This window comes from Perna viridis, chromosome 14 (genome assembly GCF_037379345.1).
Source record: "Perna viridis isolate PV_CMFRI_1.1 ecotype Kerala chromosome 14, ASM3737934v1, whole genome shotgun sequence".
Taxonomy (NCBI): Eukaryota; Metazoa; Mollusca; class Bivalvia; order Mytilida; family Mytilidae; genus Perna; species Perna viridis.
In genome coordinates this window covers 23,288,363-23,306,235 of record NC_142458.1, presented here as the reverse complement: position 1 = coordinate 23,306,235, position 17,873 = coordinate 23,288,363, and the positions used below count along the sequence as shown (strand labels likewise).

Below are 17,873 nucleotides of genomic sequence, written 5' to 3'. Positions count from 1 at the left end.
AGATGGAGAAGCCTGCTTTCCCATCTATCAATTTTTGAGTCTCTGCTGAATAAAGTAGGTCCTTTATCAAGTGCACAGGTATGTATGCTGCTCTGTCCAGACACCAGGTCCCGAGGAGAATTGGAGTACTTGCCAGAATGCAGACAGATAGGACTGACAGAAGTTGACCTATTGGACACTGGTGCCACAAGAAGACTTTCCTCAGGACAGATGTCACTAGGACTGATGATGGAGGTCCACAGTTAAGTTGACAAGTATTGTGCTGGTTCTAAAGTAGATAATTTTTTATGAAATAATTCTTTATTCCAGGTAACGAAGATGACTGACACAGAAAAGAACACAGAAGAGTTTGTTTGTTTGTTTGTTGGGGTTTAATGTCCGAACAGCAATATTTCAGCTATATTCAGACGATGAATATGAAATGGATGATAAAATGAACATGAAATGAAAAAAAAGGATGGGTCACAAGGATAATAGGGTCGACAAATTTTGATTGCCACTGGAAAAAGGGGGATGGGTAAGGTCGGGCAATTTAGCCTCCTGTGGCGGAGCGCAAAGATTCCTACTCCTATCGAATACCACAGCAGGGTTCTTTAACGTGCGAGGAACGTGACATCTTCCCCAACACGGTGCACCACTATGGTTTGCCGTATTCTAGCCTGACAACCCCAGCATGTAACACGCCAGGGGTATCCCTTTCCACCACCTGGGGCACACATCCCAGTTGCTCTGTGGGCAGAGCGCCTTAGCACCCGGCTAAGGTTCTGAGCATTATTTAGTCGCCTTTTACGACAAGCTTAGTGCTGCTGTAGGCCTATTCTTTTGACACCCGGACCTGCACGGGGCCACCTGAACCCGATTACCTGATTGTTACGAGTTCAACACTTGATAGAAAAACCAGACGGCTCCAGCAAATGGTATTATGGTATTGTTACAGGACTTGAGGTAAGACATGGTAAGTACATGTACATTTGGTGTATGATGGTGAGACAGACTTACATCTTCCCCTTGCTAGATGACCTTGAGACAGACTGGAGAGTTGAGGATTGTGCCTCTGGATCCTTCTTTTATTGTAGGTGGACGAGTGGACCACCGTTTTCATCAAGAGGTTGATGGTGAGGAGTTTTGGTACACAGGAACTGTCACAGGACATAATGCTGATACAGGTTTGTCGACTGTAGCATATGATTACAAGGATGATGATAGCAACATTTTTGAGGAGCCTATATTAGAGAACTATCAAAACAGAAATGTGAGGATTTTATTGTAGGAAAAATGTTTTCAGCAAAATTAATTCTTGTTTTCTTTTGTCCTTAAGCACTAACTCTTTTTGTTTCATTTCAGGTTCTTAAACCATTTTCTTTTTTTCTTCTAGATTGTTATCCAGGGGCTTTTAGTTTCAGGTACTAATTATTATTTCTTTATTTGCAGATTGGTTGCAGCAAAGTGTTTCGATTGATTGATTGTTATCCTTTAATGCCGTTTCGGCGACTAGGGCCATATCACGGCAAGAACATTGAATGAAATGGAAATATTAAAAGCAAGATCAAAGTCTCTTCATAAAATAATGAAATTAAAACAAGCAGCTATTTACATATAAAAAGGTACATAAAAGGTGAATCTAAGACATAAAATACATAAAGAAACATAACTTCGATAAAACATTTAAAATATTGAAAAATCAAGGAAGGTATCTAATTTAGATTTTATTAAACAAACCGATGTCCCGCAATAAATCGATAACGTTTTGAGATGAAACGGTCTTGAACAAATCAAATATATTGGCGCAGTCAAAATAATTTTGCCTGGTGTTGGCAAAATCCACACAATCTAGAAGAACATGTTTGATAGAGAAAGGGCAATCACATGGGATACACTCAGGTGGAGGATCACCAACAAGCAAATGGTCATGTGTAAATCTAGAATGTCCAATGCGGCATCTAGTCATGACCACTTGCTCTTTGCGATTGCCCGACCCGGATTGATGAACGCCTAGATCGGGTTTTATGGAATGAGTTTGTTGTATTCAAGACCGTCCCATCGGTTTTCGAACGCAGCAAAATTATTTATATTAAGTTATTGAACATAACATTAATATAGCCTTATAAAACAATCTTCTTGTTTTGATAATTATTCTGGAAAAGGAAGTTTGGTGTTTTTAACTCCTCGCCTATTCTTTTAACACCCGGACCTGCACGGGGCTGGATAATATTGTTTTGCCACTTTTTGCGGCAAAAATGTATGTTCATTCTGATTATCGTCTGGCTTCATTTAAGGTATGCCCCGTGCAGGTCCGGGTGTTAAAATAATAGGCCTGCAGCAGCGCTAAGCTTGTCGTAAAAGGCGACTGAATAGTGCTCTGGGGGCTAGGGCGGTCTGCCCAAAGAGCAACTGGGATGTGGGCCCCAGGTGGTGGAATGGGGTACCCCTGGCGTGCTACATGCTGGGGTTGTCAGGCTATAATACGGAAACCCTGACCGCAAACCATAGTGGTGCACCGTGTTGGGAAAGATGCCACGTTCCTCGCAAGTTAAAGAACCCTGCTGTGGTATTCGATAAGAGTAGGAACCTTTGCGCATTGCCTCAGGAGGCTAAATTGCCCGACCTTACCCATCCCCCTTTTTCCAGTGGCAATGAAAATTAGTCGACGCTATTATCCTTGTAACCCATCCGTTTTTTTCATTTTATGTTCATTTTATCATCCATTTCATGTTCATTGTCTGAATATAGCTGAAATATTGCTGCTCGGACGTTAAACCCCAACAAACAATGTTGATATTTTGATCAATATTAGCATAGATATGCGTTTTTTTTTTAAATCTGAAATTTTCAAAAATGTTCAATTTACCCCTATTTTTCAACATTTGTTTGTTGATTTTTAAATATAATTTAATTATTTCTTGATAAAAATGTGTTTTTAAATATTTAATCACAATAACAATAACTCATGTGCCAGAAACTGCTTTCAAATTCAAAATGTCTTTTTTTTTGTCTGACCTTTCGCCATTTATTCCACTGAAAATAGCTCCAAAATTTACACTAAAATGTAAATTTTTGAGCTGAAAAACATGATTTTTCAAGTCAAGCAACTTTATTGCGAAACAAAACAAGTGAGAGAAAAAATTAAATATTTTTTTTTGAATTCTTAGCAAAAATGTATTTTTGTTGTTGAAAAAACGCATTGAAGAAAATGGGGTCTGCCGCAGTGTTTTTGATTCCAATGAAAAAAAAATATCAGAGGTTTTGACATAATATTTGTTTATTTATTTCTGTTTAATGGATTACTCTTGAAAGAACAGCAAAGTATCAGATTTCTACTACCTTCCAATTTCCAAATATGAATATCCAAAAATGGCACTTTAATTCACGATGCTGTTGACACATAGCTAAAAAAACTAAGTCCAGGGTGTTTTTTTGCCAATTTTAAAAAAAGTATAATTTTCTTTGTATCTAAGATACAAGTTTCCTGAGTGGCTTAAATCAAAGTATGAAATGGCTTTATTTAAATGATTAAGACACAATGTATGAGTTTCTTCACCTGTTTGACTTATTTGGGCCCCAAAAGTGCTCAAAATGTGACTTTTTTGCCTTCGCAAGAAAAATGCCCAAAATTTAGAACTTTAAATTGTAATAACTTTTGAACCCCTTGACCGAAGTAAAAAAAATTTGCACCATTAAGTTATATTATTTGAGCTCTTTCAAACTAATATAAACTCATACACTTTCTATATACTTCATATTTTGTTTGTTTGTTTGTTTGTTGGGGTTTAACGTCCGAGCAGCAATATTTCAGCTATATTCAGACGATGAACATGAAACTGATGATAAAATGAACATGAAATAATGATGAAATGAAAAAGGGATGGGACACAAGGACAGTAGGGTCGACAAATTTTGATTGCCACTGGAAATAGGGAGAGGTGGGTAGGGTCGGGCAATTTAGCCTCCTGTGGCGGAGCCCTATGGTTCCTACTCCGGGAGAATATCACAGTAGGGTTCTTTCACGTGCGAGGAACGTGGCATCTTTCCCAACACGGTGCACCACTATGGTTTGCGGTCAGGTTTTCCGTATTATAGCCTGACAACCCCAGCATGTAACACGCCAGGGGTACCCCATTCAACCACCTGGGGCACACATCCCAGTTGCTCTGTGGGCAGAGCGCCCTAGCCCCCGGCTAGGGTTCTGAGCACTATTTAGTCGCCTTTTACGACAAGCTTAGCGCTGCTGCAGGCCTATTCTTTTAACACCCGGACCTGCACAGGGCCTTCATATTTTGACTGACCTCCCTACTGAAAGAGTAATCAAGGGAACCAAGGTTATAGCCGTAATCAAAAGAATGTAATACAGGGACAAAGACCAGACATAGAATATAAAGACACACAACAAAGAACATAAAGTCACTAAAATCATACATACAAAGTCACAAAAGTAAATGAGCAACTCGGACTCCACTAAAAACTGGGAGTATGCGCGTTCTTTTCTGTTTGATCTTGAACTTTGTATAATTCAGGGACTATTAGTCGAAATCCGAGGTAGTCATTCCAAGATATTGAGAAGTTAACAACTTCACAAGTTCATACGAGACGGCGTAAACATCTCGAACAGTATAGAAGCTTATAATATTTTGTCACAGGAGAAAGCTACGCCTAATAAGTCTCGTTAATGCAGACAGAAGAGAAAATCCATCTCTATACGAATTTCCACCGCGACAATTGTCAACCTTTCATCTTTTGGTTTATCTGAAACCAGGATTGTATTTAGTTTGTTTGTTTGTTCGGGATTAACGTCCGAGGAGCAATATTTCAGCTATATTCAGACAAGGAACATGAAATGGATGATAAAATGAACATGAATTGAAAAAAAAAGGATGGGCCACAAGGATAATAGGGTCGACAAATTTTTATTGCCACTCGAAAAAGGGGAAATGGGTAAGGTCGGGCAATTTAGCCTCCTGTGGCAGACCGCAAAGGTTCCTACTCCTATCGAATACCACAGCAGGGTTCTTTAACGTGCGAGGAACGTGGCATCTTTCCCAAAACGGTGCACCACTATGGTTTGCGGTCAGGTTTTCCGTATTATAGCCCACGGGGCATACCTTAAATGAAGCCAGACGATAATCAAAATGAACATACATTTTTGCCCCAAAAAAGTGGCAAAATAATATTATCCAGCCCCGTGCAGGTCCGGGTGTTAAAAGAATAGGCCTGCAGCTTGTCGTATAAGGCGACTAAATAGTGCTCAGAAACCTAGCCGGGGGTTAGGCGCTCTGCCAGCAGAGCAACTGGGATGTGTGCCCCAGGTGGTTGAATGGGGTACCCCTGGCGTGTTACGTGCTGGGGTTGTCAGGCTGTAATACGGAAAACCTGACCGCACACCATAGTGGTGCACCTTGTTGGGAAAGATGCCACGTTCCTCGCACGTTAAAGAACCCTGCTGTGGTATTCGATAGGAGTAGGAACCTTTGCGCTCCGCCACAGGAGGCTAAATTGCCCGACCTTACCCTTCCCCCCTTTTTCCAGTGGCAATCAAAATTTGTCGACCCCATTCTCCTTGTGTCTCACCCCTTTTTCCATTTATTATTTCATGTTCATTTTATCATCCATTTCATGTTCATCGTCTGAATATAGCTGAAATATTGCTGCTCGGACGTTAAACCCCAACAATCATAAATCCCCGGCTAGGTTTCTGAGCACTATTTAGTCGCCTTTTACGATAAGCTTAGCGCTGCTGCAGGCCTATTCTTTTAACACCCGGACCTGCATGGGGCACCAGGATTGTATCTAAAATGTTTTGAGTTGGCCTGTATCTATTTACACAGTGACATATGTTGACCAGATGGTACATGCACATACTGACAGATCCAAAGTAACCATACCACTTTATAATTGAGAAAGAATCCGTTTGTGAATATTTTCATTTTCTGGTTAAAAAGAATGAAATAATATACTATTTAATATGTTTAATTGCTAAGACAAGTAGTCAACATAACAGACCATGTAAAATATACAGAATGTAATACAGTAAAATACAATTGTTTACATACAAATTCAACATATAATACTATTATACAATATACAAATACACTACAATAATACATCGAAAAATAGAATAGGTCTACCAGAGATATATCTACAATTCACAGATGTGTAAAAATACTAACCGTGCAGGCCCGGGTGTTAAAAGAATAGCCCTGCAGCAGCGCTAAGCTTGTCGTAAAAGGCGACTAAATAGTGCTCAGAAACCTAGCCGGGGGCTAGGCGCTCTGCCCACAGAGCAACTGGGATTTGTGCCCCAGGTGGTGGAATGGGGTACCCCTTGCGTGTTACATGCTGGGGTTGTCAGGCTATAATACGGAAAACCTGACCGCAAACCATAGTGGTGCACCGTGTTGGGAAAGATGCCACGTTCCTCGCACGTTAAAGAACCCTGCTGTGGTATTCGATAAGAGTAAGAACCTTTGCGCTCCGCCACAGGAGGCTTAATTGCCCGACCTTACCATCCCCCTTTTTCCAGTGGCAATCAAAATTTGTCGACCCTATTATCCTTGTGACCCATCATTTCATGTTCATTTTATCATCCATTTCATGTTCATTGTCTGAATATAGCTGAAATATTGCTGCTCGAACGTTAAACCCCAACAAACAAACGTGTAAAAATACACTTAATTTATACGTAATCTTTTTGAAAGTACAGGCTTCTTAAAGAATTTTGTGCAACTATTTCATCATAAAAAAGAACATCAAAATTAATTATCTTTACCGATGATATTAAATTAAATTTTTTTGAAACCTGACCTAACTCATGAAAATTAATGTGAAGACAAAACCCTACTGAAAATAGCATGTCATGAAACTGCTACAATATTCCATCGAATAATCTTACAAATTATAAATATAAATCAAAAGTTTTTTAAAACTACCAGCGGTTATGCAAACAATTGATGCATATGGGCCAAGGGAAGTATTAAACAATGCTTCAAATTTTCCAGTCACCCCCCCATCCCAATGCTAAAAGGCAGCTTCCTCAGTAAGTAGGAACAATATGGAAATGAAAGTCAAAATGGAACTGAAATGCAACTGTGGTAGAAGAATAGGGAATGATGATTGCTGTTTCCATCTAAAATTTGATTGAAAGTTAGAAGTATATAAGTCACCAACGATTTTATTAGCAAGGGAAGCTTTAAATTTAATTGAAACAGAAATGATACCAAATTCTTGTAAACTTTTAAATAAGATGAAATCACCCAAAATCCCATCTTTTGAGACAAAAAGAGAAGTACCTGTGTTACAAGACATAAAAAAACAAACAAATTTAGTTGATACTGGAAGAAGGGGGCACTGCCAAATAATTAAATTGAAAAAAACCACATGAAATAATATTGCCTGAGGAGAAGATGTTATGAGTGTTATTTTATTATTCAAAATGTGTTAACGTCAATGTAATATTATATGGTTTCACATAGCAAGGGATTAGTTAGGTCAACATGAGGGTATAATTTTATCTATTATAAACGCTCCGTGCAGGTCCGGGTGTTAAAAGAATAGGCCTGCAGCAGCGCTAAGCTTGTCGTATAAGGTGACTAAATAGTGCTCAGAAACCTAGCCGGGAGCTAGGCGCTCTGCCCACAGAGCAACTGGGATGTGTGCCCTAGGTGGTGGAATGGGGTTGTCAGGCTCTAATACGGAAAACCTGACCGCAAACCATAGTGGTGCACCGTGTTTGGAAAGATGCCACGTTCCTCGCACGTTAAAGAACCTTGCTGTGGTATTCGATAGGAGAAGGAATCTTTGCGCTCCGCCACAGGAGGCTAAATTGCCCGACCTTACCCATCCCCCCTTTTTCTAGTGGCAATCTAAATTTGTCGAGCCTGTTGTCCTTGTGACCCATCCTTTTTTTATCATCCATTAAATGTTCTTGCCGTGATATGGCCCTGGTCGCCGAAACGGCCATAAACAACAAGAATCAATCAATCATTTATCATCCATTTCATGTTCATTGTTTGAATATAGCTGAAATATTGCTGCTCGGACGTTAAACCCCAAGAAACAAACAAACAAAATCATATAGTGAAGCTCGCCAGAAGTGGTCCCTTTCCAACAATTTTCTTGCATCTGGCAAAACATCTTATGCTAGTGTTGCAAAGCGTGCTTGTCTGTCCTCGACTGTTGAGGTGCAGACGATCACGAGTTGGAAAGAGAATATCAATGGTCTTGCCAAACTGCCCACTGAGGTATCCACCAAAATAATGAAACCATCCAAAAAATGTTTAGAGGAAATTAAAAAGGCCAGAGCTAAGAAATCTCACCAATGTTCCTAGACTCAGTCATCCCAAAATTCTGGATCATCTTCAAAATCATCTCCATCATCACAACAGTCATCGTCTTCCAAATCTCAACAGAAGAATGACGAACCCCCAAAAAAGTTGGGGATTTTCCGTGTGGAGGACTTGGAGAAATCCAAGTCTAGGCGATAGATTGTGTCGCCTGTGGTGTCGGACTCGGATTCCGAGTCTGACATGGAAACAACAGATCATGGACTTTGTCCAGGTGAAAACTGGCTGGGTCCCGACCTTGATCAGATTGACCAAACAGATCCTGTTGCCATGAAAAAATACAAGGAGCAGCGCGCTCAGTCAATTCGAATTGACCTTAATGGTGGAACTCGTACTAGAAGGTCATCGAGTCGTGGTCGCGGATCCAAGTCAGAGAAAATATCCCCCATTCGTCACCCATAAAAATGGCCAAATTACTTCAATGGAATTGTCGAGGTTTAAAGGCTAAGATCCCATTTTATTATTTAATGAAAGACTGATATCAATTGCTAATAAAACAATACCTAAAACCTCGACAAATGCAAAAAGGCCTAGTAAACCATGGTTTACTGATGAGTGCGACAAAGCGATCGAAGAACGCAACTAGACCCATCGCCGGTTTGACAAAAATCCTACACCAGCAAATCTGTCAAACTTCCGAATATTTCGAGCAAAAGCTCGACGTACATGTAAACAAGCCAGACGAACCTCTTGGAAAAATTTTGTTTCTAGTATTAAATCTCACACTCCCCTCAATAAAGTATGGAATTTTATTAGAAAAGTAAAAGGGAAAAATTCGAATTCTTCAGTGAAACACCTTAAAGTTGGTAATACCACTCTAACCACCGAAAAAGATATCGCCAATAAGCTAGCTGAAACATTCGCTAAACATTCATCCTCAACTAACTACAAACCGGATTTTCAAAAAATTAAATCATCTGCAGAAAAGACAAAATTAAACTTCAAGTCAAATAATGCTGAATCCTACAACTCTCAATTTTCTATAGAGGAACTAAAATCGTCACTGGCTAAAGCCCACGATACAGCTAGTGGGCTAGATAATATTCACTATCAACTTTTGAAACATCTTCCTGATCCATCTCTACATACACTTCTTGCGTTAATGAACGAGATATGGACTTCTGGTAACGTTCCGTCCATCTGGAAAACGGCTTCAGTAGTCCCTATTCCAAAACCAGGAAAAGATCATACGGATCCTTCAAATTATCGCCCGATCGCATTGACAAGCGAACGAATGGTCAATGATCGCCTTGTGTGGTTCCATGAGAAGCACAACTTACTCACTAATATTCAGTGTGGTTTTAGGCAAGGCAGAAGTACTCTTGACCATTTAGTCCGGTTTGAAACGCTCATCAGAAATGCATTTGCTAAAAATGAACATGTTGTGTCGGTCTTTTTCGATTTAGAAAAAGCCTACGACACGACGTGGAAATACGGTATTTTAAAAGATATATTTGATATGGGTTTGAAAGGAAGACTTCCTCTGTTGTCTAATTTTTTGTCAGATCGTCATTTTAATGTGAGGGTAAATTCGACTTTTTCTGAGGAGAAGGAACAGGAAATGGGAGTTCCTCAGGGAAGTATTCTTTCTGTCACTCTCTTCAGTATTAAAATTAATAGTTTAGCCCAAGTTTTGAAGGACAATATTGACGGTTCCTTGTATGTAGACGACTTTTTGATCTGCTACAGGGGACAAAATATGAGTAATATTGAAAGGCAGTTACAACTTTGCCTCAAAAGAATTGAGAAATGGGCTTTGGAGAATGGGTTTAAGTTTTCTACATCTAAAACTGTTGGTATGCACTTTTGTCGAAAGCGAAAGCTGCATCCGGACCCAGATCTCTTTCTTTATGGTAATAAAATCAAAATAGTAGAAGAAACAAAATTTGTTGGATTACTTTTTGATAGTAAACTTTTTTTTCTTACCCATATCAAATTACTTAAATCTAGGTGTCTTAAGGCACTAGATATTTTACAAATGGTGTCCAGTACCGATTGGGGTGCTGATACCTCAATTTTATTAAATTTATATAGATCTTTGGTTAGGTCTAAACTTGATTATGGATCTATTGTTTATGGTTCCGCCAAAAAATCTTACCTTAAAATTTTAGACGCTGTTCACCACCAGGGGTTGCGACTTTGCCTTGGTGCCTTCAGAACCTCTCCTATTGAGAGCCTTTATGCCGAGGCAAATGAACCATCCCTTGGAGACAGACATATGAAATTAGGTCTTCAATATGTAAGTAAACTTATGGCCTACCCAGATAGCCCTGCCTACGACTGTGTCATTAATCCTATTTATGTCGACATTTATCGAAAACATAAAAGCAAAACCCCTCCTTTTGGAATTCGAATAAAACCTCATTTGGAAGCAATTCATCTGGAGACCAATGCAGTGACACCTGTTGTTACTTCGAAATGCCCTCCATGGGTGCTTCCACATCCTTCTTTCATTTTTGATCTGCGTGAATATAAATAGTCCGATACCAATCCTTTATTTTTACAACAAAAATTTTCTGAAATTAAAGCAAATTATCCGGATTTTTCGACGGTGTATACAGATGGCTCAAAAGATGGCGATAGCGTTGCATGTGCTGCTGTCCATGGTGACAGAAATGTAACTGAACGGTTGCCATCGAGCGCTTCTATATTCACAGCTGAAGCTCGAGGCATATTGTTAGCACTTAAATTGATTACTCAATCTAATCTGTCACAGTTTATTATTTGTTCTGACTCTTTGAGCTGTCTTTTGGCAATTAAGAATCACAAACTGAAAAACACTCTTATTTTACAAATTTTGTATTTTATTCATCGACTTCGGGAATTTGATAAAGAGATTGTTTTTCTCTGGGTACCCAGTCATGTTGGTATTCATGGGAATTCAGTTGTAGACAGGGTTGCCAAAAAGGCATTAAATGAAATAATAGAGGACGTTAGTTTGCCATACACCGATTTTAAACCTTTAATAAGGAAATATATTTTAAAGATGTGGCAGGACCGATGGGACGGTCTTGAACACAACAAACTCAATTCCATAAAACCCGATCTAGGCGTTCATCAATCCGGGTCGGGCAATCGCAAAGAGCAAGTGGTCATGACTAGATGCCGCATTGGACATTCTAGATTTACACATGGCCATTTGCTTGTTGGTGATCCTCCACCTGAGTGTATCCCATGTGATTGCCCTTTCTCTATCAAACATGTTCTTCTAGATTGTGTGGATTTTGCCAACACCAGACAAAATTATTTTGACTGCGCCAATATGTTTGATTTTTTCAAGACCGTTTCATCTAAAAACATTATCGATTTCTTGCGGGACATCGGTTTATTTGGTAAAATCCAAGTTGGATGCCTTCCTTAGTTTTTCAATATTTTAAATGTTTTATCGAATTTATGTTTCTATATGTATTTTATGTCTTAGGTTCACCTTTTATGTACCTTTTTATATGTAAATAGCTGCTTGTTTTAATTTCATTATTTTATGAAGAGACTTTCATCTTGCTTTTAATATTTCCAATTTATTCAATGTTTTTGCCGTGATATGGCCCTAGTCGCCGAAACGGCATTAAAAGGTAACAATCAATCAATCAATCCAAGATTTCCACCTGATGATATACACTTTTCATGTCGACTGTTGAAAAATAGATATTGCTGGCTAGCGAGTCTAATAGTTCCTCAATTCGGGGTAAGGCATATCTGTCTTTGTCTCCTGGTTAAGTTCTCTGTAGTCGACGCACATCCTTAACTTCCTATTCTTCTTGCGTACTAGGACTACATTGGACGTCCAGGGACTATGTGATGGTCTGATGGTACCGTTCGACAGTAACTGCTGTAGATGAGCCTTTATTTCGTCATACATGGCTGGCGGTATTCGCCTATACCTCTGCTTAAAAGGTCTTTCATCAAGGAGGTAGATTCGATGTTTTACTTCTGTATTTCCAGCCCCGTGCAGTTCTGGGTGTTAAAAGAACAGGCCTGCAGCAGCGCTAAGCCTGTCGTATAAGGCGACTAAATAGTGCTCAGAAATCTAGCCGGGGGCTAGACGCTCTGCCCACAGAGCAACTGGGATGTGTGCCCCAGGTGGTGGAATGGGGTACCCCTGGCGTGTTACATGTTTAGATTGTCGGGCTATAATACGGAAAACCTGACCGCAAACCATAGTGGTGCACCGTGTTGGGAAAGATGCCACGTTCCCCGCACGTTAAAGAACCCTGCTGTGGTATTCGATAGGAGTAGGAACCTTTGCGCTCCGCCACAGGAGGCTAAATTGCCCGACCTTACCCATCCCCCCTTTTTCTAATGGCAATCAAAATTTGTCGACCCTATTATCCTTGTGACCGATTTCATGTTCATTTTATCATCCATAGAAGAAACAAAATTCCTTGGATTACTTTTTGATAGTAAACTTTTCTTTCTTCCCCATATCAAATTACTTAAGTCTACGTGTCTTAAGCGCTAGATATTTTAAAAATGGTGTCTAGTACCGATTGGGTGCTGATACCTCAATTTTATTAAATTTATATAGATCTTTGGTTAGGTCTAAACTTGATTATGGATCCAATGTTTATGGTTCCGCCAAAAAATCTTACCTTAAAATTTTAGACGCTGTTCACCACCAGAGTTTGCGACTTTGCCTTGGTGCCTTCAGAACCTCTCCTATTGAGAGCCTTTATGCCGAGGCAAATGAACCCTCCCTTGGAGACAGACGTGTGAAACTAGGTCTTCAATATGTAAGTAAACTTATAGCCTACCCAGATAGCCCTGCCTACGACCGTGTCATTAATCCTATTTATGTCGACATTTATCGAAAACATGAAAGCAAAACCCCTCCTTTTGGAATTCGAATAAAACCTCATTTGGAAGCAATTCATCTGGAGACCAATGCAGTTATACTGTTGTTACTTCGAAATGCCCTCCATGGGTGCTTCCACATCCTTCTTTCATTTTTGATCTACGTGAATATAAAAAGTCCGATACCAATCCTTTATTTTTACAACAAAAATTTTCTGAAATTAAAGCAAATTATCCGGATTTTTCGACGGTGTATACAGATGGCTCAAAAGATGGCGATAGCGTTGCATGTGCTGCTGTCCATGGTGACAGAACTGTAACTGAATGGTTGCCATCGAGCGCTTCCATATTCACAGCTGAAGCTCGAGGCATATTGTTAGCACTTAAATTGATTACTCAATCTAATCTGTCACAGTTTATTATTTGTTCTGACTCTTTGAGCTGTCTTTTGGCAATTAAGAATCACAAACTGAAAAACACTCTTATTTTACAAATTTGTATTTTATTCATCGACTTCGGGAATTTGATAAAGAGTTTTTCTCTGGGTACCCAGTCATGTTGGTATTCATGGGAATTCAGTTGTAGACAGGGTTGCCAAAAAGGCATTAAATGAAATAATAAAGGACGTTAGTTTGCCATACACCGATTTTAAACCTTGAATAAGGAAATATATTTTAAATATGTGGCAGGACCGATGGGACGGTCTTGAACACAACAAACTCAATTCTTTAAAACCCGATCTAGGCGTTCATCATTCCGGGTCGGGCAATCGCAAAGAGCAAGTGGTCATGACTAGATGCAGCATTGGACATTCTAGATTTACACATGGCCATTTGCTTGTTGGTGATCCTCCACCTGAGTGTATCCCATGTGATTGCCCTTTCTCTATCAAACATGTTCTTCTAGATAGTGTGGATTTTGCCAACACCAGACAAAATTATTTTGACTGCGCCAATATGTTTGATTTGTTCAAGACCGTTTCATCTGAAAACATCATCGATTTCTTGCGGGACATCGGTTTATTTAATAAAGTCTGAATTGGATACCTTCCTTAGTTTTTCAATATTTTAAATGTTTTATCGAATTTATGTTTCTATATGTATTTTATGTCTTAGGTTCACCTTTTATGTACCTTTTTATATGTAAATAGCTGCTTGTTTTAATTTCATTATTTTATGAAGAGACTTTTATCTTGCTTTTAATATTTCCATTTCATTCAATGTTTTTGCCGTGATATGGCCCTAGTCGCCGAAACGGCATTAAAAGATAACAATCAATCAATCATTTTATCATCCATTTCATGTTCATTGTCTGAATATAGCTGAAATATTGCTGCTCGGACGTTAAACCCCAACAATCAATCAATCTGTAAAAGTCGGCTAATAATTCTTCTTTACTTTACACTGTGTTGGGAAAGAACCCTACTGTGGTATTCTCCCGGATTAGGAACCATAGGGCTCCGCCACAGGAGGCTAAATTGCCCGATCCTACCCATATCTCCCTATTTCCAGTGGCAATCAAAATTTGTCGACCCCATTGCCCTTGTGTCCCATCGTTTTTTCATTTCATGTTCATTTTATCATCAATATCATGTTCATCGTCTGAATATAGCTGAAATATTGCTGCTCTGACGTTCAACCCCAATCAACAACAACATACTTCCAAAGATTTTAAGTTGTTTCATTCTTGTGGTGTGCGCCAGAAAAACAGGATAATTTGGGTGGTTCTCTCTTAAGTGATGGTATATACCTTGTGCCTCTATCAGATGGGTGAACTTCCTCAGGCTCACTCTTCATACATTGGAGTAGTTGTCTAACCCACTTCTCTTCATCTTCGGGTGTCTTACGTTTACCTTTCATCTCCTTTTTTAATAAGTTCCAATAACTTCAAGTCGTCTTCTGATGGTCCCTTTTCTGCCATGGGGATGTGTGCCCCAGGTCGTGGAATGGGGTACCCCTGGCATGGTACATGCTGGGGTTGTCAGGCTATAATACGGAAAACCTGACCGCAAACCATAGTGGTGCACCGTGTTGGGAAAAATGCCACGTTCCTCGCACGTTAAAGAACCTTGCTGTGGTATTCGATAGGAGTAGGAACCTTTGCGCTCCGCCACAGGAGGCTAAATTGCCCGACCTTACCCATCCCCCCTTTTTCTAGTGGCAATCAAAATTTGTCGACCCCATTATCCTTGTGACCCATCCTTTTTTTTTTTATCATTTCATGTTCATTTTATCATCCATTTCATGTACATTGTCTGAATATAGCTGAAATATTGCTGCTTGGACGTTAAACCCCAACAAACAAACAAACTTTTCTGCCATGGTAATGTAGAAACTAAATCTATCTCAGTAAAAGAGAAATCTAATAAAGACAAAGATGTCTTAAGTAAATGTGCTGACTATGAAATCTCGAGAAATAACTAAGTTAAGCTGTAAGTCACAACTGTAAGTTTGATAAAGTCAATCAATTTTTACAGATCTGAAAATAGAACAATATGTACAATAATATACACAATGACTTACCTTTCAGGATATAAAAGCTGAACTTGGATATGGGTTGAAAAGCTTTTACGTTTACAAACCCATTTCAAAAGAATACGATGTAAACAAAATAAACCATAATACGCACAAATTTATGTCACGTATAAAAGGTAGGTACAATCACGCAAGATTAGTACATGCAGGTAAGTTAAATATAGTCAGGTATGCACATAAGGGTAAGATAGGTATATGCAGGTAAAGTATGTCTTGGGGTATCGTTATTAATCAATATTTAACTCGGTAACTACTATCTCACACTGGACAGCAATTGTTTTATCAGTTTAATTCAATTTAGGTCTTATTAACTGATTTTAAATTTTAATTAAATTCAGTTTAAAAGTTTAAATCAAACTAATGCTTTAAAATACCAAGTTAGCGTTTGTTTGTTTGTTTCTTTTATATATATCAAGCTGTTTAACCTTTTAACCTATCTTCATATTTCAATATGCACTACAAGTAATACAATGTACATGTACAATTTACAAACAACACAATTGGACAAAGTTCAAAATTAAAGGCAGTTACATACAAACACAATACAACACAACACAATTATATATACATGTAATATATGGTGTCACATATAGCAAGTTAAGTTCTTGTTCTGAAATGAACTAAGTTGTACTAAAGTACCAAACATAAGCTTCACCTATATGTGTAAAGATGTAGCCAGTTATGGATAAACAATGTTACCCAATACGAAATAGGGGTATGCTAGACAATACATGTTGCTGAAGTTTCACAAAAATCCACAAAGTCTAGCTAAGGCCACAAATGTATTAAATATTTTTTTTATAAATGTAACTAAAGTGAATGCATAATTATCCTTTCACAAAGTTTTAATATGTAAATTGGAAAAAAATGTGAAAGTAGGTTGTTGCTATGTAAACAAAGGTACAAGGCAACTTCTGGTTCACTTACATGTACTTCCGGTTGACTTTTGGCCTTGGCGAAAGGGGGTAAGACAATGTAAAGAGGGGGTATTAGCTTCAAATATGTTTCAATCTAAATTTCACCTACAGTATAAGTTCCAAACAAAACAATTCGTATGATGAAAAATTTCGCAAAGTTTTTTTCTAACGTGTAACTTTTGAATATTTCCGTAAATTACAAACACAGTATACAATTAAATGACAAAGCATTAGACATTTACAAACATATAGAAACAGACATTTACATTGATTACTGACCCTAATATGCACTGTATCTGTATCCACTGTAAAGCACGTTGTTTTGTTTACAATCTTCCGGAAGTACAGGTACAAAGTCACTGTGACGAAACTTCTAAGCTAGCTATGGCGTATAAAATTGTCTGACATGTCATATCTGTGACGTAGCAAGTTCGAACTATCGATGACGTATACAGATGTTCGTGCAAATATTCACGTGATCACTACACACAATAATTGTAAAGTCCAGCTGGCGATACACATCCAGATGAAAACTACGTGGGCGCCAGTGTAAAATTGGTCCAAAATTCCCAATAAAATAAACAAGTAATCTGAGTGTCAGGGTTTCTTATTTCATCATATATGGATATGTTTTACAAACGAAAAAGGCCCTGAAATAATAATTACAATAATTAAGTAACAAGCTACACGATTAAAATTGCGTTACATACATATTATGCATAGGAAAGTTTGATTGTTTGTTGGGGTTTAATGTCCGAGCAGCTGTATTCAGACAATGAACATGAAATGGATGATATAATGAACATGAAATGAAAAAAAAGGATGGGTCACAAGGATAATAGGGTCGACATATTTTGTTTGCCACTGGAAAAAGGGGGGATGGGTAAGGTCGGGAAATTTAGCCTCGTGTGGCGGAGCGCAAAGGTTCCTACTCCTATCGAATACCACAGCAGGGTTCTTTAACGTGCGAGGAACGTGGCATCTTTCCCCAACACGGTGCACCACTATGGTTTGCGGTTAGGTTTTCCGTATTATAGCCTGACAACCCCAGCATGTAACACGCCAGGGGTACCCCAATCCACCACCTGGGGCACACATCCCAGTTGCTCTGTGGGCAGAGCGCCCTAGCCCCCGGTTACGGTTCTGAGCACTATTTAGTCGCCTTTTACGACAAGCTTAGCGCTGCTGCAGGTCTATTCTTTTGACACCCGGACCTGCACGGGGCGCATGCATTTTGCCCTATGTTTCTACTTTTATTAAGACACTAGTGCCTCTTTAGTTTTTGCTATTTTATGTTT

General features: G+C 38.9%; 1 protein-coding gene across 3 annotated transcripts in view; it reads right to left on the bottom strand.

The window, feature by feature from the left end:
• LOC148598682 (uncharacterized) overlaps positions 1-17,453 on the bottom strand; it is a 155,700-nt gene extending 138,247 nt beyond the window's left edge. The window contains exon 1 of one of the 3 annotated variants that reach the window (XM_088561391.1): positions 15,647-17,453. The gene's annotated coding sequence lies outside the window, so the exon portion shown is untranslated. Of the gene's footprint in view, positions 1-10,431; positions 13,987-15,646 lie in introns of those variants that run through there. The other 2 variants (XM_088561392.1, XM_088561393.1) reach the window with 2 other exon arrangements.
• Positions 17,454-17,873: the final 420 nt, after the last annotated feature.